General features: G+C 44.5%; 1 long non-coding RNA gene across 1 annotated transcript in view; it reads right to left on the bottom strand.

The window, feature by feature from the left end:
- Window positions 1-7,588: 7,588 nt before the first annotated feature.
- The window catches only part of LOC143435381 (uncharacterized), a 54,241-nt gene continuing 39,757 nt past the window's right edge, over window positions 7,589-22,072 (bottom strand). Inside the window, exons 2-3 of the long non-coding RNA XR_013105618.1 lie at window positions 8,048-8,215; window positions 7,589-7,605 (exon numbers count right to left, since the gene is read on the bottom strand). This is a non-coding gene — a long non-coding RNA (uncharacterized LOC143435381). The remainder of the gene's footprint in view (window positions 7,606-8,047; window positions 8,216-22,072) is intronic.

Genomic DNA, 22,072 nt, shown 5'->3' with positions numbered 1-22,072 from the left:
CCTTTCTGAGTGCTGGGATTACAGGAACACACCACAGTGCCCATCCTGCACTGGTGTTCTTTTGAAAAAAAAAAAAAAAAAGAGACTTGCTAAAGCTACAAAGATGTCATATTCCCCACGACTGTTCCAAAACTAAACATAACTTTTTAGAGGATCAAGTTGATTATTAAACTTAACACTGAAAAAAAAAAATGTGCCGTCATGCCTTCCCGCCAATGCCGTGATCTCGGAGACAGGACACTTCTCATCTGTTGAGGCCTTGTATTCCTTGTGACAGGATTGTCTCCTATGTGATAGCCTCACTAGGTGACCATAGACAAAGAGGTTAAAAGTTCCAGTCACTGTTCCCTGAAGGCAGGTTTGCACTGGTATGTGTTAGGTACAAAGCAAGACCCCCCAAAAGACTGTGCTGGTGACAGTGTCCTAAACAGGACTCTGACTGGGTGGATAGAAGGTTGTTACTGAGTAAACAAAAGCCCAAACTCAGCATTCCTCTCCAAGGCAGATTTCTCTTTAACAGGAAAACCACTTCTTCCCTTATCTGTCTCAAAGGTCAACTGTCTCAGGCAAGAGCCTCCCTATTAACCCAGCAACCTACAGCAGCTTCCAGGTTGTTCTGGCTGCTTTCTCCTCCTTCTGCTGACCCCTTAAAACTGACCAGATGACAAGGTTTTTCTGGCCACCCACTGTTCTCTGAGCCCAGCAGTACAATTCCCCAAATAAGCTTCCCTTCTGCCCATGAAGTGGTCTAGTTTGGTGGTTTCACTCTACCTTTGCTCACAGTGTGAAACTGGGGATATGACCTTCAGAGTAGCCTGTGGGGACCCGAATGGGGCCTCCTTGTGCGGCTGCCCTTCTACAGAATCACCATAGCCTAAGATCTAAGAATTACTTTTGCAAATTTTGCAAATACCTAGTCCACCTCTGGAAGGCTGCTTCCAGGCTGAGCTCCACAGGCGTATGTGGAAAACCAGAATTTTGGGGATTTTTCTTTATAGTGAGAACCAAACTCAAAAGGAAAAGAAAAAAACAGGACAGTTTGGGCAGGGCAGTGTGGTTCATGCATGAAAGCCCAGCACATGAGAAGCAGAGGCAAGAGAATCCCCCCAAGTGTTACTCCAGCATGGGCTCAGCAAGTCCCCGGGCAAGTAGGATTTCATAGTGAGACCTTGACTCTAAAAACCAAGAAAGTAATGGGACTAAAGCAGAAAGGATAGGAGAGAAAGGGGGGAGAAAGGAAAGAAGGGAGAAAGGGACAGAGAGAGAGAGAGAGAAAGAGAGAGAGAGAGAGAGAGAGAGAGAGAGAGAGAGAGAGAGAGAGAGAGAGAGAATGTGAGCAGGTGTAAGAATAAATTGTAAAAATGAAATTTTAGGTCTCAACGTGAGAGTTTCTTAGGTTCAGAGTTTCAATTTACACTCAAGTGTTAGCTGCCCCTGGGGTGCATTCCAAGGGCTTGAATAAACATTTCAAAGGCACAAAAGACCCAAGATAGAGGCAATAAAACACCTGGGTAAACGGAAGTCACTTGAAAGGAATTCTCCCAGGAGCAAGATACAGATGTAAATTAGGATAATTGGGATGGGGGCTAGATGGAAACCAGGCTTGGGAACGGATGTTTGATATATCCAATCATGTGTAACCGCGCCAAACTTTCCCGCTCTCCCCAACCCCTACCTATAAATATCCCAAGTTTCCTGGGCTTGGGGTCGGAATCTCTATCTCTTGCGTGAGATATATTCCGGCCCGAGGGCCCTCGTCATTAAACCTCCTCTGCAGTTGCATCAAGAAGGTTTCTCGTGTGTCCTTGGGTTCGTGCAGGTCCGGACTTGGGTGAGAGTCCCCTTTTGGGGTCTTACACAGGTAGCCCTCAAGGAAAATAATGGTTATGTTTGTGCGTTTCACTTATAACAACTTTTTTAAATCTTACAATATAGTATTATTTTTCTCACATTACAGAGGCGCAAAGAACCTTAATAACCTACCCAAACCAAGTATGGTGACATTACCCCCTTAGTCTCATCTCTCAGAAGGAAGTCGGAAGGCTCTTCAATCCATCTTGTTCCTTGTAGAAAGTTCCAGGCCAGCCACAACTACATAGGGAGATCCTGTCTTAAAAAAAAAAAAAAAAAAAATCCAAAACCCAAGCTGCAAATGGATAGTTTAGCTGGGGTCTGAGCCCAAGCCAGCTGGCCCCAGACTCTAGACTCAACAGCATAGTGAAGGAAGCCAAATTGTAATAGAGAATTTCATGATAGCTTGTGAAATTAAGGATAGAGGGAAACTATGTAAGCCATAATAAATTATCCTAACCCCATTTCTCAGACATATTTACAAGAAGCACAGAATAGAATATTTAAAAATATGGACTGTATCTGGGCATGGTGGTTTGCCTCTTGTAGGCAGAGACAGGAGGATTGCTACAAGTTTTATTTTTAGTTTCTATAAACAGCCAGTGTAGGGTAAAGAGTAAAGCTGAATCTAAAAAAAAAAAAAAAAAAGAATAGCATGGGGCTGGAAAGATGAGTCAGTAGTTAAGATCCCTGACTGTTCTTCCAGAGAACCTGGGTCCAATTCCCAGCACCTACATGGCTGCTCAGAACTGTCCAGTCTCAGGGGATCTGACACTCTCTTCTGGCTTCTGCACCAGACACACACATAAAATACAGACACACATGTAAGCAAAAAACCCGCATATGTAAATAAAATTTTAAAAGTTTTTAAAGAACAAAAATAGATTACGTATATAGTTCAGTCGGTATAGCAGGTGGTTTGCATGCATGAAGTCCCCAGCGCTGTGTATAACTGGTACTGTGGTGAAAGGTACCTTTTCCCCCAAGGCTGTCAGCCTGTCAAGCTGAGCAGGCCGGAACACACTGTTTACCACTAGAGACCAATTAACAAAGGACCTGGGAAGCTGCCTGCATTGGAGACCCGAAGTCTGCCCGAAGTCTGAATTGAATAGACTGCCTGCTGAGCTATCCTTGACACCTTCCAGACTGCTATCTCCTTGCCCAGCCTCTGGGCTGAACCGGAGAAGAGACTCTGAGGGGTGGGGCTTCCCCTTTATATGTGAAAGCAAATTATTAAACTTCAAGCCTTGATCAGAGAACTTTGTCTTGGCTTCATCTCTTCCCGCCGTTTCCGTTCTCAGCTTTTCTTACAGGTGAACCCCGTTCAGGTGTTGCTGCAGGCGGCAACACTGTGGTACACACCCATAACCTCAGCACTCAAGAGGGGAAGGTAGAAGGCTCAGAAGTTCAAGGTCATCAGGCCCTATGAAGTTGGAGGTCAGCCTAGAACACATAAAATGCTTTCTTAAACACACACACACATATGCATACATGTATGCATGTATTTATGTATGTGTGTGTATGTATATATGTGTGTGCTGTATGCTGGAAGCAAATTGCATAACCCAAGCCTTGCTAGCTCTGCAGCCGATTCACTGTTTGACCTCAGAACAAATTACCTTCTCTAATATGCTCTGATCCCTGGCATCTGTGAGTGTATTTGGTTCAACGGCAAAGGCAAATGATGGTTGCAGCTGGGATCAAGATAGCTAATCAACTACTTTAATGGGAAGAGAGTGTTCCTGGTTATCTCCTAGACCTAACAGAGTCATAGGGTCCTTGACAGTGAGTGGATCTCAGGTATGGTGGCACACAGCTGTAAACACGGCTGGAACCCAGGAGGCTAAAGCAAGATGATCCAAGTTTGAAACCAGCTTAGGCTACATAAAGAGATGGTGTCTCAAAAGAAGGCTGGTGTGGTTTAGGAGACTCTTGAGTTAGAGAAGGAGCCGTGACCACGGAAACAAGATCAGAGTGAGGCTACGTGAGGAGACCTGTCATTGTGGCTTTTAAGATGGACAGGACTGTGACCCAAAGAACACACAAGTGGCCTCGGAAACCTAGAAAAAGACAAGAAAAAAATTTTCCACATGCCTACCCGTGAAAGTGAATCTTCTTTTAAAAAAATTATTTTCATTTTGTGTTTATAAAGTGCATGCATGCATGTGCGTATGTACCATGCACATGCTTGGAGGCCAGCCAGGAGAGGGTGTCAGCTTTCTCTGGAATTGGAGTTGCATATGGATGTGGGTACAGGGAACCAAACCAGGTCCTCTGCAAGATCAGCAAGTATTCTCTTTTGTTTGTTTGTTTGTTTGTTTGTTTGTTTTGGGGGGTTGTTTTGTTTTGTTTTGAGACAGGGTTTCTTTGTGTGGTCCTGGCTGTCCTGGAACTCACTCTGTAGTCCAGGCCTGACTCAAACTCAGAGATCGGCCTGTCTTAGCCTCCCAAGTGCTGGCATGTACCAGCAAGTGCTTTTTTTTTTTTTTTTTTTTTTTTGGGGGGGGGTTGTTTGTTTGTTTTCGAGACAGGGTTTCTCTGTGTAGTTAGTCCTGGCTGTCCTGGACTCACTCTGTAGACCAGGCTGGCCTTGAACTCAGAAATCCACCTGCCTCTACCTCCCAAGTGCTGGGATTAAAGGCGTGCGCAGCAAGTGCTCTTAATGGCCAAGTCACCTCTCTAGCAGGTGTAATAGTAAATCTTGATTGTCAGCCTGGCTAGCCTTGGGAGATTCTGAGGGGACAAGGAGAGTACAGTTCTCAGTGTGTCTGTGAGGACATTTAAAGAGAAGATGGACACGAATGAGAACAACTGTTGGTGGAAGACCCATCCTGAATGTGGAAATGTGGGTAGCACCATCCAACCATCCAATAGACTGAGGCTTGGGGGTCTGGATGATACAAAAATAAATAAATAAATAAATAAATAAATAAAATAAAATAAGGAGAAGCCCTGGGTGCAAGCTCTGTTCTTCCTCAGTCTGCCTTTCACAGCTACAATCACATATGACCATGAGTGATCATGTGTGAGTACCAGCCAGTCAGTACAAGCTCAGGGCAGCATCTCTCCAGGTAGCTTCCAGGCCCCCCAGCCTTAAGCTAGGCCTGCATTATGGGTCCCCTGTTGCACCCCACTCAACCAGCAAGAAAAACACGAACAACCGGATCCTTCTCAACAGCCTTTATTGCAGAAGCGCTTTATCATTCTTGCAGGGACCTGGAACACCCGGATCGAGCTGCTTATATGCTCTGGGGTGGGGTGGGGGTGGGGGGAATGCACGTGGAGGTTCGCAATTGGTCGGAATTGCAGTGCCTCGTTAACATATCCCGCTTGCGAGGGGTTGGCGCCAAACTGAGTTGGCCCAAGGGTGATCGCATGCACAGCGCACTTGTTTATTGGTAGATCATACTGGAAGCCAGCGCCATCTTGACCAGCCGAGTCGGGTCGGTGGCCTACAGTCTCCCTTGCTCTGAGGTTTCCAGTCCAGTTTTCCCACACTAAGCAGCTTCCTGTTCTCTGGTTCTCCAGCATTCAATAGCCATTGCTGGACTGTCTAACACTCCTCAAGAAAGAGCATTCCTGCATTCACTAGGTTTCAGTCCGGAGAGTCCCATTTCAAATGACGACTTCCATAATTGTAAGAGAGTGTGTATATTGTTTTAAGCCATGAGCCTTGTAGCATTTAGTGAAAGCAGCAGCAACAAGCCAATGCAGCCTGTGCACTTTAGTTTTTTCATTAACACAATGGAGAAGTTCAATTGAAATTAGCTCAGGGCCTTTGGCTGGCATATGGAGGAAGTGTCATGAATTCTACACTGAAAGCCCTTCAAGTAGTAAGACGCACAGTGAGTGCTGGAAAAGTGAGTCTAAACAATGGAGGAGAGGGACCAAGACAGATGGCCCAGCGGTCAGGAGCACCCGTTGCTCTGGCAGAGGATCTGGGTTCGAATCCCAGCATCCACATGGTGGCTCACAACCACATGTGACTCCAGTTCTAGGTGAGCTGGTACTCTTCTTCTGACCTCCAAGAGCACCCGGCATGTATGTGGTGCACACACGTAACATACAGGCAAACCCCTCACATCTAAAATAAGATGGATAGAGCTTTGAAAATTCAAATGTATATTAAGTAAATTACAGCTAAGGAGTGGAATCTTTGTCACTTCCTCGTTGATATGACCTGAGGCCTTTGAAAAAGGTCTCATCAGAATCAAAATTTCACCTACCTCTCTCCTGGAGTTTTCATGTCTTCGCTGCCACAGTACTTCATACCCCACAACACTTCCTTCTCACTCTCTCCCAAAGTTAGACATGGCCTCTTTGACCTAACCTTGGTACTTCTTCATGTTTCTTCCTTCCTTCCTTCCTTCCTTTCTTCCTTCCTTCCTTTCTTCCTTTCTTCCTTCCTTCATTCATTTTCTTTGTGTTCCTACCAGATGTGATCCTTAGGGAGGTTAATGCCTTGATCCAAACAAGAAGCTGCATAGGGCTAGCCTGGAAGACAAGCAACTGCCATCCTGTGGTGTTCAGCTGTGCCCACTTGCAAAGACCATCCAAGCTGAGCTTCTTGGCTGTTCTCATTCCTTCACACAGGAACGGGGAGACTCATAAGACCCTCGCCTGGGTATCCAGTCACTCCCTGACACCTATGAGAAGCAATTCTGCCCTATCTGCACGTGGCCTATGGGAAGGGCTAGGGTATATAGGTTGATAAAGAGTAGGAGAAGATTTCTATAACTATGCAGCTATGGGGAAGCCCTCATTCCTGCTGGGTAAAGTTTCTGATGAGGAGGCCTGTGGCTCGACGTCTATATGCAGGTAAGGGTAGGTACAAGATAAGGTGAGAGCTTGTGATTGGGCAGTGGAAAAGGAAGGCTGGTGGAGATTTTTAGAGATTGGAGAGAGGACAGAGAGGAGAAGGAAGGAAGATGAAGAGAAAGACGAGCCAGATTCCACGTGACTTTAAATAGCCACAGGTAGCTATGAATATCTTATAAGGGATGGATAATTACAGGAAAATTTGTCTTATCTAGGTGGGCAATTTATATCAATAATCAACTGAGCTCATTATGTGGGCGTTTTGTGGGGTGAGAATTTACTGTTATAAATCTGACTTGTAAAGTCCAAGCCTCTAGAGTTTTGATTTTAACGGGTTACTGGGATTTGGGACCGTTGACCACAGGGGGCAGATGGCTGGGAATATGAACAGAATCCGCAGCAGCAAGAGAACCACGAGATGAGTGGTTGATACTTGGGTCTACCCCTGTAGGCAGCTGGGTCACCGGCCCAAGAGTAGCCGGTGGCGATAGCACGGGATGGTGCTTTTTTTATTATTATTATTATTTCCTGCCACAGAGGCCTTTGTGGAGAGGAGCACCCATATCCAATAGGTGACCCTCACCTACATTCTGTAAGTAAGCCTACTAAAACCCATTGGCTCCCCAGAGTGAATTTTGGCAGGATTGTGTTTCTGTTTGTCCTTGGGAGCTCCTAAGAAGGAGGGATAGACATTGTTTATGTCTCCTGCTAGAAGAAACTTTAGCAACAGAAGAGAACAGTGACTCAGAACAGGGAGGTAGCAGAAGGGATGGGAACAAGTCAGCCGAGCAAAGCAGGCACATGCATACATCCCAGGCAGACGCAGCTGGGGCAGGGAGGAGCCAGAGACAGGGATTCCTATTACCTCCCACCTACTGCGCCACCTGAATCCTTTTCAGAGGCTTCAACTTGGCAAGGCCTGGACTCTTGGCTGTCCTGCAGAAAAGAATTTCAGGAAAGTGCCTGCTGGTGGTGTCAAAGGCTGAGGCAGGTGGATTTCTGAGTTTGAGGCCAGCCTGCTTTACAGAGTGAGTTTCAGGAAGCCAAGGCTATGTAGAGAAACCTTGCTTCAAAATAAAAATAATAAAAATTAAAACATTCATGAAAATTAACATGAAGTAGAACTGGAGCTTATTAAGAAGAGATTTAACATTGAATAAGCATGAGGGTAACACGGAAGTGCTTAGGAAAAGGACAGTACATGCTGAGGATTGTGGGTATGGATCTCTCAAAAGAGTCTGGCTCCTTAAAGTATCTGTATAATGGCCATATAGATTTTGGTAGGACCCTGAGTTATATTTCAAAGGGATTACTAAGGAATTTAAATTGATTATATTGTGTGCAGTGTGTGTGTGTGTGTATGTGTGTGTATCCTTACCTTGTGGGTTCTGGGGATGAAGTCATCATCAGACTTGCAAGGCAAGCCCTCTCATCCACTGAGCCATCTTGCTGGCCTCCAACGAGGAATTTCAATGAGATCATGAAGTAGGATGACAGCTGATAAATCAAACTCTATCGCTGCATTCAGAGTTGAGATATACTTTTGCTGTTTAAAAAAAAAAAAAAGTTTATATTTATGTGAGATTTCCAGAAAATTGCAGGTTCAAATCTGAGGAAGAGAATAAGTCTGTCATGGTTTGTTACTATTTTACATGCTTACATGAAAACATCTCTATGCAAAAGAAATAGTGTCTCTATGTAGATGATCTTCACAGCAAACTTAGTTAACTTTACTTCTATTCTGGACTCTTGGCTAACAAAAGACTTCAACCAGACTCTAGAGTGAGAGGGCTCTATTTGTTTTTGTATGCCCTTAATGTTTCTGTTTTGCTAACCTGCCTCAGGAGGATCATGATTTCAAGAAGCTAGCCTGGGCTACACAGTGAAAACATGTCACCTTATGTATTATTATCTGTTTGCTTGCTTATTTTGAAACAGGTATTCTTGGCTGTCTTGGAACACAGTCTGTAGATCAGGCTGGTCTGGAACTTACAGAGATCTGCCTACCCCTGCATTCCAAGTACTGGATTAAAGGTGTGAGCCACCACCTCCTGGCAGTTATCATTCTTTTGCAGGTTATTTGGTTTGTGTCTCAGGATATGCTCTACAGACCCACTAATTGGTTAGCTGGTTGGTTGGTTGGTTGGTTGGTTGGTTGGTTGGTTGGTCGGTCGGTCGGTCGGTCGGCTGGGTGGTTGGCTGGGTGGTTGGCTGGGTGGTTGGCTGGGTGGTTGGTTGGTTGGCTGGGTGGTTGGTTGGTTGGCTGGGTGGTTGGCTGGGTGGTTGGTTAGTTGGCTGGGTGGTTGGCTGGGTGGTTGGCTGGGTGGCTGGCTGGGTGGTTGGTTGGTTGGTTGGTTGGTTGGTTGGCTGGCTGGCTGGTTGGCTGGGTGGTTGGCTGGGTGGTTGGTTGGTTGGTTGGTTGGTTAGCTGGTTAGCTGGTTGGTTGGCTGGGTGGTTGGTTGGGACAAGGCCTCACTCTGTAGCCTAGGCTGACCTGAAACTCATGGCAATCTACCTCAGTCTCCTGTGTAATAGAATATAGGCATGAACCACTATACTTCTTGGCTCATCCAACCCCTTTTAATCAACCCTGGGCTCTTTTACTTCTAAATATTTAATTTTTAAAAGTTTATTAATGTTTTAATAAAGATTTTTATTTTATTTTATTCTAACGTCTGTGCATATATGTGTGTCTGTGTGTAGGTATGTGTACCTGAAGGCAGTTGCCCTTTGTTGTGAATCAAATTCAGTTCTGCATGCTGCAGGAGCAGTGCACACTTTTAACAACTTCAAAATCTCTCCAGCCTTTCTTTGTTGTTGTTGTCGCTGGTGGTGGTGGTGATGGTGGTGATGGTAGTGGTCGTGGTGGTGTGGTGGTGGTGGTGGTGGTGATGGTGGTGATGGTAGTGGTCGTGGTGGTGTGGTGGTGGTGGTGGTGGTGATGGTGGTGATGGTAGTGGTCGTGGTGGTGTGGTGGTGGTGGTGGTGGTGATGGTGGTGATTGTAGTGGTCGTGGTGGTGTGGTGGTGGTGGTGTGGTGGTGGTGATGGTGGTGGTGGTGGTGGTGGTGGTGGTGGTGGTGGTGATGATGGTGGTGGAGTGTGTGTGTGCACATTCGTGTGCAAATACTATAGAATATAGAACACAGGTGAAGGTCAGAGGACAACTCGTGGAAATTTTTGTCTCCTTCTACCATGTAGATGCTAGAGGCCAAACTTAGATCATCAGACTTGGTGGCAAATACATTTAGCTGCTGAGTCAGCCGTTCATTTGTTTGTTTGTTTTATTTTGTTTTTGTTTTTGGCAGAGTCTCCTATAGCTCAAGCTAGTTTTGAATTTAGTAAGCCAAAGATAACCTTGAAGCCATGCCCAAGCCTCTTTCTACTTCCCCAGGGCTAGAATTCCAAGCAAAGACTATCACATCCAAACGTAGCAGCTTTATTGGTTGTATTTCTTATGGAATTTTTGGCTTTGTTTTGTTTGAGACAGCTCAGACTTAGCGTGTGGTGGAAGATGACTTTAGACTCCTGATCCTCCACAACCTCCAACTCCCGTGTGTTGGAAGTATGAACATACACCACTAAATCCACTTTTAGAGCAGTTTTAGGTTCGAAACAGAATTAAGCTAAAAGTACAGAGGTGGCATTTGTCTCACTTGTCCCATGACCCCTGCCATGGACAGGCTCACATCCCCTCCACAGTGATACTTTGTAATCAGTGAGTGTCATTATTAACCAAGGCCCACAGACTGGACTCCAGTCTTCTGTTGACCTTAAAGGTTTAGATAAATACATAGACCTGTGTCTATCGTGATAGCATCCCATGGAACAACCTCGCTACCCCAAAGCCCTGTCTTCCTCAATCCATCACTCTCCAATTCATGCTACTTAGTTTTGGGTAAGCTTCGATTTCTCAAAACCTACTTTTAATAAGGGTTCTTAAACACTTTAACCTCCCTTCTAGCCCACCTCCCACCAGAGGTAGTGGAAAGGAAAGGTTTTTAGGATACAGCAGCAGTGGACCTGTTTAGAAATAGTTTTCTGGGGATGAGACCAGTCTTCATTGTCAGGATATCAGCAGTTCAGTCCAGTAGCAAACACCAAATACAAATCAGCAGCTGCAGTCCAGTCCTCTCAGCAGTCACCACACACAATCCAGCAAGGGCAGTTCAATCCAGAAGACATTGCAAGGCTCGTCAACTGGCTGGAGTCCGAGGAAGCAGCAAGAAGCCAAAGGAACCTCAAGAGTTCTTCGGTGAGTCTCTCTCTTAAGTCATCACTACAAGCAGAGTTCAGCGGCGCAATGTAAGGTGAACCAATATATATGTGTCGTTAGGGACGAATATGGAGGCAGAGCGAAGCAAACCAATGCTCGAGCTCCTGCTGTCTGAGGGGTCATATTCACACTCCTTCATCACGCGTCCTTTCACGTGTCTGCTATAGCAAAACATCCTTTCACCTGGTTGCCTCAGCAAAACATCATTTGACATAACTTGACTTTCCAAAGAAACGGGAAGTTTCCTTTTTAGTTTTGTTTTCAATTTAACACAAGCCAGGGTCATCTGGGAAGAGGAACCTCAACTGGGAAAAGGCTTTCATTATTGGCCTATAGTTTCTGTGAGGCATTTTCTTAATTAATGACTGGTGTAAGAGAGCTGAGCTCACTGTGGATGACGCCACCCCTGGACAGATGGTCCTAGATGGTATAAGAAAGCAAACTGAGCCATGGCAGAGACAAGCCAGTAAGCAGCAATCCTCCATGGCCTCTCCTCCAGTTCCTGCCTCCCGGTTCCTGCCCTGACTTCCTTTGATGATAATCTGTGGTGTGGAAATGGAAGTGAAATAAACTCTTTCCTCCCCACTAGCTTTTGGCCATGGTGTTTATCACAGCAATAGAAACCTAAGACACAGACCTTTATGGTGACCGCCAATCTCTATATATGATTCTGTACAGCCATATAGAATACAGCTTCTTCTTATGGACTTTGGCTTAACACTGTACATTACAGTTTTCTCTGTCTTCTTGTTGGCTTTTAGTACGAAATGGCATTCTGTATTTATGAACATACCACAATGTATCTAGTCACTGAGTTAAGTATGGCTTAAGTACGGTTGTATTCTGGATGCTTTGATATTCTGCATCGTTCTGATAAGCGGTGTGGTTATGACTGGTATAGTAGCTCTTCCCTGTAATCCCTCTGAGGGCTCAGCCAGACTCAAGCACTGGAAGGCTAAGGCAAGAGTAATGCTATGAGATGAGGGCCATCCTAGGCTATGTAGTAAGTTTTGGGCTAGCCTGGGTTACAGAGTAAGACTGGGTCCCAAACTAATAAAAAAATAAAATAAAACCAAGAATTGGCAATGTGAATTTATTTCCATTTCTCAGATTTAGTGTTATTTTTTACATTCATTTTTATTTTATGTTCATTGATGTTTTGCCTCCATGTGTGAGGGTGTCAGAAGACCTGGAACTAGAGTTAGAGTCAGGTGTGAGCTATCATATGGATGCTGAGAATTGAACCCGGTTCCTCTGGAGGAGCAGCCAGTGCTCTTAACTGCTGAGCCATCTCTCCAGCCCTGTGGTATAGTTTCTGAATCAAGTTTCATGTTTGTCACCAATTCTTCAAATGATCTGAGGCATTTTCTCCTGGACTGTCATCTATCCTGGTTTCTCTATGCCTCTCTTTCAGACCCCTCAGCAAAGCTCAGCTTTGCTTTCTCTTGAACCACCCACATTTGAGAACATCCCCTTGTTTCTCTGTCATGGTTACGGAATACTTTTGTAGTTCTATATTCTGTTATCCAATATACCTGATTTTTTTTCTTTTGAGACAGAGTTTCATGTCACCCAGGATGGACTTGAACTGTCTAGGTAGTAGAGAATTACTTGAACTCCTGATACCCCCACCTCCCTCTCCCAGATGCTGGGGATACAGGCCCCACTGCCACGCCTGTGTATCTTGCTGATTTCAGGAGTGCAAGGTAATTCACATCATTATGCAACCAATCTCCATAAAGTTTTCATCTTGTGAAGAAAAACTCCATACTCATGCTAGAATTGTTCATTTCTCCTCAGACTGACAACTACCATTCAACTCCCTCTGATTTTGATTACTTTAGATTCCCTCATAATTCAAATCATAGGATGTTTGCATTTTTGTGACTGGCTTATTTCGGTCAACACGAAGCACTTACAGATAACCCATGTGGTAGCACACAGTAGGATTTCCGCTCTTAAAAGCTGTTTGTGTTATATTGCATGTACACACATCCAGTTCATCCATCATCAGCCAATGGACACTTCGATGCTTTTACCTTTGGGCCATTATGAACAATGCTACTTTTTGTAAGTAGCATTTTTACTATTTGTAAGTATGGACATACAAATGTTTCTTCAAGTTCCTACTGTTAATTCTTTTGGACATAGGGCCAGAAGTTGGTTTGCTAGATGTGGCTTTCTGGTTCATTTTTGAAGACCTGCCATGTTGTTCTCCACAGAGTTTGTATAATTTTATACTCCCAACAAGAAAGCACAGGAATTCCAAGCTCTGAGAAGCTGAGGATATAGCTCAGTAGCAGAGTACACACCCAGAATGCGTAAGGCCATAGGTTCAATTCCCAACCCCCAAACAATAGCTACCTTCATTTTTTCTGTATGCTCACCAACATTTGTGCTGTTTGTTTGTTTTAATTTAGAGTTAGATAGGTTTGGTTTGAGCAAAATAACGCACATTGCCCCAGATCAATGAACAGATTTGAGATATGAAGTTTCTCTCTGTGTGTATGTATGTAACTGTATGTATATGTGTATGTATGTGTATGTGTGTATATGTGTGTATTGTATATACCTATGTGTATGTATGTGTATGTATGTGTGTGTATGTGTGTGTATGTGTGTGTGTGTGTGTTCATGTTTGACCAAGTGAAATGAAGGGAGGGCAGCGGTGATGGTGGTGATGGTGGTGATGGTGGTGATGGTGGTGGATATTGTTGTTGGAGGGTTTAGGATAGAGTCTTGCTATGTAACCCTGGTCGTCCTACATAGACCAGGCTGGCCTCAAATTTGTGGGTAATCCTTCTGCTTCTCACATACTTGGAGCTACACCAAACTAAGTTCTTCATTTTTTAAAGATTTATTTATTTTATTTTATGTATGTGTATGTGTGCCTGAGTAATGTCTATGCACCAGATACATACAGTGTCCATGGAGGCCAGAAGAGGGCACCAGATCTCCTGGAACTGGAGTTACTGCTGGTTGTGAGCCACCATGTGGGTACTGGGGATTGAAGCTAGGTCCTCTGGAGGAGCAGCCAGAGCTCTTAACTGATGATCCATCTCTCCAGTCTTCTTTGGGTTTTTGGAGACCGTTCAAACCCTTTCCCTTGAGTTTGCTCAGAGGTCAGCTTGAACTCCTGATTTCTTTTTCTTTTTTTTTTTTTTTTTTTTTTTTTTTTTTTGTTTTGTTTTGTTTTTGTTTTGTTTTTCGAGACAGGGTTTCCAGGGTTTCTCTGAATAGCCTTGGCTGTCCTGGAACTCACTCTGTAGACCAGGCTGGCCTCGAACTCAGAAATCCGCCTGCCTCTGCCTCCCAAGTGCTGGGATTAAAGGCATGTGCCACCACCGCCCGGCAACTCCTGATTTCTAAGTAGGCAGTTTTATAGACGTAGGAGAGTGAAGTACCGTGGGATGGTGGGCTGTGAGAGGCAGCTGGGTACTTGGTTGAGCAGGCTTTGAACCCCAGAGACTCTCAGGGACAGTAGGAGTTTGGCCATGCTCCTGGGCCCTTGGATCCTTTCACATACCTACAGCCCTCCCCACAGTGCCCCCCCCCCCAGAGGTCTGTGGCCATTTGTCACATAAGAACAGTGCCCCAGGCCCTCCCACATGTAGATAAGGTATCCCCAAGCTCTCAGACCAAGCCAATAGCAGTTATCTGCTGCCAGATTCTGACTCACCCCAAAACTGTATATAAGAATCCTATCTGGAAGGAATAAAGATGTGCAAGAATTACTCCATCATCTGAGTGGTCTGTCAAAAGAGCTGTAACACTGCCACTTGGGAAGAGATCTGCTCTCCCAAAATGCCTTCAGGAGCTTCTCAGCACTCCTTGCTGGTTCCTCAACCCAGTCCCAACTCAGTGTTTTGGAGTAACTGAGGTGGAGGAGATGGGGGTAGAGGCAGCAGCTAGAGGCAGCACCGGAGGCAATGGAGGTGATTCCCCCTCCCTACTCGTACTCTCTCCCCTTTACCTGAACCCTCGCACCTGGCCAGGCTGGAGATCTCCGTAGAAAAGCCTCTGGTGTACAGGCCCACAAAGTACATTCCCCAAAGCTTCTAGAACTTAGGGTCCAAAAAAGATCTTAAAATAGATCCATGAGCTGAGTGTGATAGTGCCTACCTGTAAACCTGGCAATCAGAAATCGGAAACAGGAAGATCAAGAATTTGAGGCAAAAAACCCCAGCACTCAGGAGGCAGAGGCAGTTGGATCTCTGTGAGTTCAAGGCCAGCATCATCCAGAAGGCTAGTTCTAAGTCAGCCAAGGCTACACAGACAAACTCTGTCAAAACAAAAACAAACAACCAGCCCGCCCCCTAAAAGAGTTCAAGGCCAGCCTCAGCTATAGAAGACCCTGTCTCAAAAAATGGCAGTGTGTTGACCCTCTCTTGGAGAAGATAACATTCACGCTTTTGAGTGTGTCTCTCTTTCTGATCACTTTCATGCTTGTTGGTAGTAGTGCATGCCTTTAATCCCACCACTCAGGAGGCAGAAGCAGGTGGATCTCTAAATTCAGGGCCAGCCTAGTTTACAGAGTGTGTTCTGGGACAGCCAGGGCTACAGAGAGAAACCCTGTCTTGAAAAGCGAATTATATATATTTAGGTAGCTAGAAAGGTTGTTCAGCAGTTAAGAGCAAAACTCAGTTTCTGGCCCCCATGTTGGAAAGCTCACACCACCTGTTACTTCAGCTCCAGGGGATTCCACATCCTCTCTGACTTCTGTGGACACCCAGACACCTGTACATACACATACAGACACATAGATGCATAATTAAAAACAATAAAAATAAATCTTTAAAAAGTCTTTAATAAACCTCATATCTGCTTTAAACAAAACTAAATCCATTCAATAAATAAGGAAATTCATGTCCTGCCCACCTACCCACCTATTCTCACTACCTCATTGAGTCATTTATTTCTACACACTTCCCATAAGTGGGGACCACACCCACCCACCCCCCAACCCTGCAATGCTAGGTTTACAGGTATGCACCCACCACACCCTGTGGAGTTCTTTACAGATTCTGAACATTCACCTGTCTGATAATAGATTCATAATCCACTTCCCAAGTTTCTACAGACAGAAAATATAACTCCCAGCTTCTCAAACATTGCTGTAGGCCAGGTACTCCAGGAAATTGACTCTGAGACACAATTGTATGTAGATCATTTACTAAGAGAAACGCTCAGATACATACATAAGCGGTGTGATCAACAGATTTAGCTTAAAGCAATGCTAGGCTGTGAGATAGTTGCAAAAGAGGCCTCAGGAGGCCCTCAGGGACCTTTAAAGCAAGAGCAGCCTTTTAGAACTGGTCCAGCCTTTTAGAACTAAGGCAAAGGCAACATGCATTTGTACCCATGAAGTAACTAAAGATTAAGGCAATCCAACTTTGGGAGGGAGACAGCTTGAACTTGCCAAAGTAGAAAGTGGATGCCAGTCTCTGAAGAGGAACTTGTAGCATTCAGGTGACAAATGTTCACCACACTCAGCAAAGCTACAAAGTATACCTCCCATAAGACTGCTGTCTCTGAATTCAAGCATACACATTTTCATGTTCCAGCACCAATTTCAATATTCTTTTTAACTTAAAGAGAACGTTAAGGTTTGCATTGCTCCATCACTTTGTTCATTAGGGTTGATAAATCTTTCTGTTTTTTGTTGGGTTTCCTGTAAGTTTTGTTATTTAAAAAAAAAATCTATTTTTTCTATGAGTGGGGCGGGGAGTTGGCATGGGGGACTATGCACCTGAGTATATGAATACAGATACTCACTAAGGCCAAAGGTATCTGAGCCCCCTGGAGCTGGAGTCACAGGTAATTGTCAGCTACCCAGTGTGGGTCCTGGGAATTGAACTCAGATCCTTAGGAAGAGCAGCTATCTGTTAAACACTAAGCCAGTTTTCTAGGCCCTTTTTGTTAATAGTTAAAAACTGCATTTTATTTATTTATTTATGTGTGTGTGTGTGTGTGTGTGTGTGTGTGTGTGTGACAGAGAGAGAGAGAGAGAGAGAAAGAGAGAGGAGAGAGGTGGGTTTGCCACACCACAGCATGTGTGTAGAGGTCAGAAGACAACTCTGTAACATTAGCTCCCTCCTTGAACCTTTGCATAGGTATTGGTTATCCAACTTAGGCTGTAAGGCTTCTGTCTTTGCCTGTGGAGCCATTTTGCTAACCTGTTTGTGTGTGTGTGTGTGTGTGAGTATGTGTGTGTGTGTGTGTGTGTGTGTGTGTGTGTGTGATTTTTGTATTTACTTATTTAATGTTATGTGTATAAGCATTTTTCTTGCATATATGTACACCATATGCATGTTTGGTGCCCACAGAGATCAGAACTCAACATTGTATCCCCTAGGAACTGGAGTTACAGATGGCTGTGAGCCACCGTGTGGATGCTAGGAATCAAACCCAGGGACCTTGGCAAGAGCAACAGGTGTTCTTAACCACCAAGCCATCTCTCCAGCCCATGGTTTTTGTTTTTCTAAAAAAAAAAAAAAAAACAATTGCACAGCTGGATGTGTTGGTGCACATCGACAATACTAGTGCCTAGGAATTAGAAGGAGAATCGGAAGCTCAAGGCCAGCCTGGGCTATATGTGAATCTGTCTCAAAACAACAAAAGAGATGGTGAGAGGCCCCCAGCAAAACACACACACACACACACACACACACACACACACACACAGAGAGAGAGAGAGAGAGAGAGAGAGAGAGAATGACAAATTGCTGAAGACAGAATGTAATTTATGAATGAAGCAATCCAAACATCCATACATCCATTAAAGGGGTGGAAAGTAAGAGGCAGGATGATTACCAAGGACAGCCTGGACTGCATAACAATTACCAGACAATTTAGGGCTACATAACAAGACGCTGTCTAAAAAATGTAAGGATCTGAACAGTCACTCATCCACACTAGTAATACAGAAATGATGGTGAAACATAACACGGGGTTGGTGGGTGGCTTGAAGGGTGAAGCACATGCCACCCAAACCTGACAGTGCCCAGAATACAAGCAAAGGTGGAACTGACTCCATAAAGAGCTTCCTGTCCAGCCTGGTGCTTCCTGCAGGGTGTTTAATCCTGCCCCAATAATGCCACTGGGGCCTGCTGATTAACAAACCCAATAATTGCCAGGCAGTGGTGGCGCATGCCTGTAATCCCAGCACTTGGGAGGCAGAGGCAGGTGGATTTCTGAGTTTGAGGCCAGCCTGGTCTACAGAGTGAGTTCTAAGACAGCCAGGGCTACACAGAGAAACCCTGTCTCAAACAAACAAACAAACAAACAAAAAACAAAAACACCCAAAAACCAATAATCTTCATTTCTGGAAAAGCTACAGAAGAATGAATATTCTTTTTTGTTATTGAACAAAACACAAATAGGCAGACTTGTGTTTAGTTGGGGTTTTGAGACAGTTTCTTTGTGTTCTAGAACTTGCAGTGTAGACCAGTTTGACTTCTTTCTCCTAAGTGCTTGGATTAAAGGTTTGTGCCTCTATGCCTGGTGCTTACTTCACACACACACACACACACACACACACACACACACTATAAAGTAAATAAGATAAACTGTTCCAAAGAGGAAAGGGTCACTAATCCATTGGAAAACAAAGAAGGTGACAGAGAGACAGCCCCAGTAAATCCTATCACCAGCAGAAAACCTGCTAACACTTTCTAATGGGACATTTGAGCCCCCTTCTGTGTGTAGCTAATTTTCAACTTACTTGAAAACTAGACTGATCCGTATTCAAGTTGTAATTATTCTTCTGTCCTCAGTTTAAGTTTCTGTTCAAGGAAGTTGCCTAATCTGGAATTTTCCCTTCCACTGAAGTCACCATCTTCCTTCAAATCCTGCCTCTGGGTAAATCCCAGAGCCGTGATTCTAGTGGAGCTTCCTCTGCTGATCTGTGGCCTGGAGACCCTGGGTCCTAATCCCAAAGCACAGGAAATGCTCACCTGGGCCATGACCTTCAGACTGCTTTTCAGCTTGTGGGAAAGGATGCTCAAAACACAGCCTAAGGAATATCTGTTGTGACTGGCCTGAACCACCTCTCTATTTAGATTGCAAGGCCATGTGATCTGGAACAAAGGACTACTTCTGTCTCTCTGTGTGTTTGTAGAAGCCTAAACCTAGTCCAGGAGAGAGTTTTAACTTGAACAGCAAAGCTGAGCCGGTGCTTCTCTGAACTTGAAGCTGATGCCTCTCTAAACTTGAATAATGCCCACCAGGAGGAGGCCAACCTTGACAAGGGATCTCAATCTAAAGACTATTCCCAGTGTCCTCCCAGGTCTTATCTGTTCATGTAAAGAACAGTACCACCTCAGGGTAAGCCCAACTCTTCAGATAGGTGATTGGACCCTAGCAATCCCAGAGAAAAACCCACCAGTTGAGCTAATATTGGTTAGCTCAATTGTAATCTTGTACATGATGGGATTTTTTTTTTTAAAGAAATCTATGAGCAAACTGATAAGCATAGAAAACAAACATTGATCTTTCAAGAGTTGAGGAGATGGAAACCAGGATGATATTACACACCTGTAATCCTTGAGCTGGTGAGGTGGAGGAGAAAGATCTAGAGGACAAGACCAGCTGGGTCACATGAGACCCTACCTCAAAATAAAAACAAAAAACAAACAAACACCCACAGGTTCAGGTAGGTGGTGAGAAAATACAGAGAAACTCCATCTCCAAAAATGTAAAACATACTGGGGCAGAGTGGTACACACTCAGGATGCAGAGGCAGGAGGATCACTTGAAGTTCAAGGACAAGCAAACCTGGTCTACATAGGCAGCTCCAGGCCAGCCAGGGCTGTATAGCAAGACAATGCCTCCAACAAAACAAGAGAAAAGGGATTGCAAAATCTTTTTGAGGTAGGCTACACAGCATATAATTTCTCTTGCCAGATTGCATGTTTCAGCCATGCTCTGGACTCTATGACACATTTGGGAAAACCCATAATAGGAGAGAAAAGGGGATTGGATCCTAGTTCTGGAAACCAGTTACTTCCTGAAACTACCCACTGCTAGCTTTACCCATGAATTGACCTTTTCTCCCAAGTCGTAACAATACCACTGTCTTGGGAAGACTGTGCTGAGTCTTTGGGTGTCATCTATCAGTCTTCTCTTAAGCACTTCCCTTGATACTCAGGCTGGGGTTGCAGCTCAGAGGTAAATGCTGATAACAATCATATTAGTGTTATGCTATGTCTCCCACTGTTGCTGACATTTTTGTAAGTAAAATGAACCTGTATGCCCAATCTAGAGTCTGCAGGATTTGGGACATGCCTCAAGTGACTAAGTTACTCCACATTGTGTAAAATGGTGGTTGTCCAGGCTGAGCCTGGCCATGGCGGTCTTTGCTTCACACGCAGTGTTGCACTCTATCTTGAGTTTAAACACAGAAGCTGGATGAGGATGCAACTTGATGGGCATTTAAAGAGCACCGCTGGCCCCACCCACAAAGACAGACTAATTAATAACTTATTCTTAAGAAATAAGGGCGGGGCACCCTACAGATTTATCAAAGTTGATTGGGACAGTATGAACACCTTGGCCTATTAAAATCACATCAGGAAAATCAGGCCCAAGAAATGAGCCTAAGAAATAAGGAGGATGAAACATCATGCCTATAAACACCCTATAAACATCACCCTATAAACAGAAGGCCTCCTAAGATGCATACATTCCCCACCTGCCTGCTATCTGACCACCAATGTGTGCATTAAGGGACTGACAGGCAGAGAACCCCAGATGGTCCCAGGGTCTTCAGCTTGGCTTAGTCTCTGCTGTGGATGGGTTGCTGTCCATTTGTCTTCCTGTTTGTCCATGTTGACTTTGTCCAGCCCTTTGCCTCTATGACCTCCATGGCCCTGGGCTTCACTTCCGCAGCTGGACTCAACCCTAAGGCTGAGTGTGACGCTGCAAAGGCACCTCTGGAGACCTCCGGCAGGGTCCACTATCTAATTCCTCCCCAGACTCTCTTCACATTCCTGTAGACTTCTGCTTCAGCCTTTTAACAATCCCTATATAAACGTACATAGAGATGCATTTACTGTATAGTGTGTACCATATGACCAGGTAAGATTGATATGAGTAGGTAAGATTGTAATAGAGGAACTTTGGTTTGTCCTAAATGGCTATCACGGGAAATTGGGATTACTTGATAAATTACAGCCAACCAAACCAATGTTGTATGTCCACTTATTACTATCCACTAAATCCTGACATCACGGAAGGACACAAAGTGTCAATATTTCTCATGATGAACACTCATGACACTGAGTAAGCAGGCTTGTTAGTTAAGTGATGAATGCTAGGAATTCTGGAATGTGGCCTGCAGGAACCTGAAGCAGGAATGAGACACTGCCCAGGCCAGCCTGAGCTATAGGGTAAGACCCTGCCTTAAAAACAAAACAAAACAAAACAAAACAACCTGAAAATAATTGGTCTCACAATTTAGAGTAGAGGCCTGCCTTCTTTACCTCCTAATGTGTCTACCAGAGAGAAACTGTAGGCTGTGATCACATCTATTTCACCAAATGAAGACAATGTACAAACAAAACAAAATAATTGATGTTGTGAAAATTGGTGATATTCTACCAGGCATGGTGACACATATCTTTAATCCCAGCACTGGGGAGGCAGAGATGGGGGCATCTCTGAGGTCTAGGACAACCAGGGCTACATAGAGAAACCCTGTCTCAAAAACAAACAAACAAACAATTGGTGGTATTTTAAGGTCAATTAACCTTTGTGCTTACTTCATTAGTAATTCCTGGACACCAACTTGTTAATCTACAAACCTGTGCTTGGAAACTCCTTCCAACAGAAACGTCCTGGACTGCCCTTCTGGAACATGAAAGAAGCTTAGCCAAGCAAATGCTTCTTCCTAGGGCTTTGGTGTTTGAACAAACCGAGGGTAAGTCGTGTTCTCTGGTCTCAGTGAGCTAAAAACAAGTTAGCACCTTAGACACCAAAGGGAACTTCTTGTCTACACTGAGGTCAACTCCCTCATCAATCTATCCTTTCAGCACACACTTGATGAGCAAGCAATGTATATGAGGTATTTTCTCATAGTCATCACATAAACGGATGAAGACAAATTCAAAAACTGTCAAGAACCCAGACA

Source organism: Arvicanthis niloticus, chromosome 21 (assembly GCF_011762505.2).
Source record: "Arvicanthis niloticus isolate mArvNil1 chromosome 21, mArvNil1.pat.X, whole genome shotgun sequence".
In the NCBI taxonomy this organism is placed as follows: domain Eukaryota; kingdom Metazoa; phylum Chordata; class Mammalia; order Rodentia; family Muridae; genus Arvicanthis; species Arvicanthis niloticus.
The sequence above is the reverse complement of the archived record's forward strand: the minus strand, read 5'-3'. Positions and strand labels throughout refer to the sequence as shown.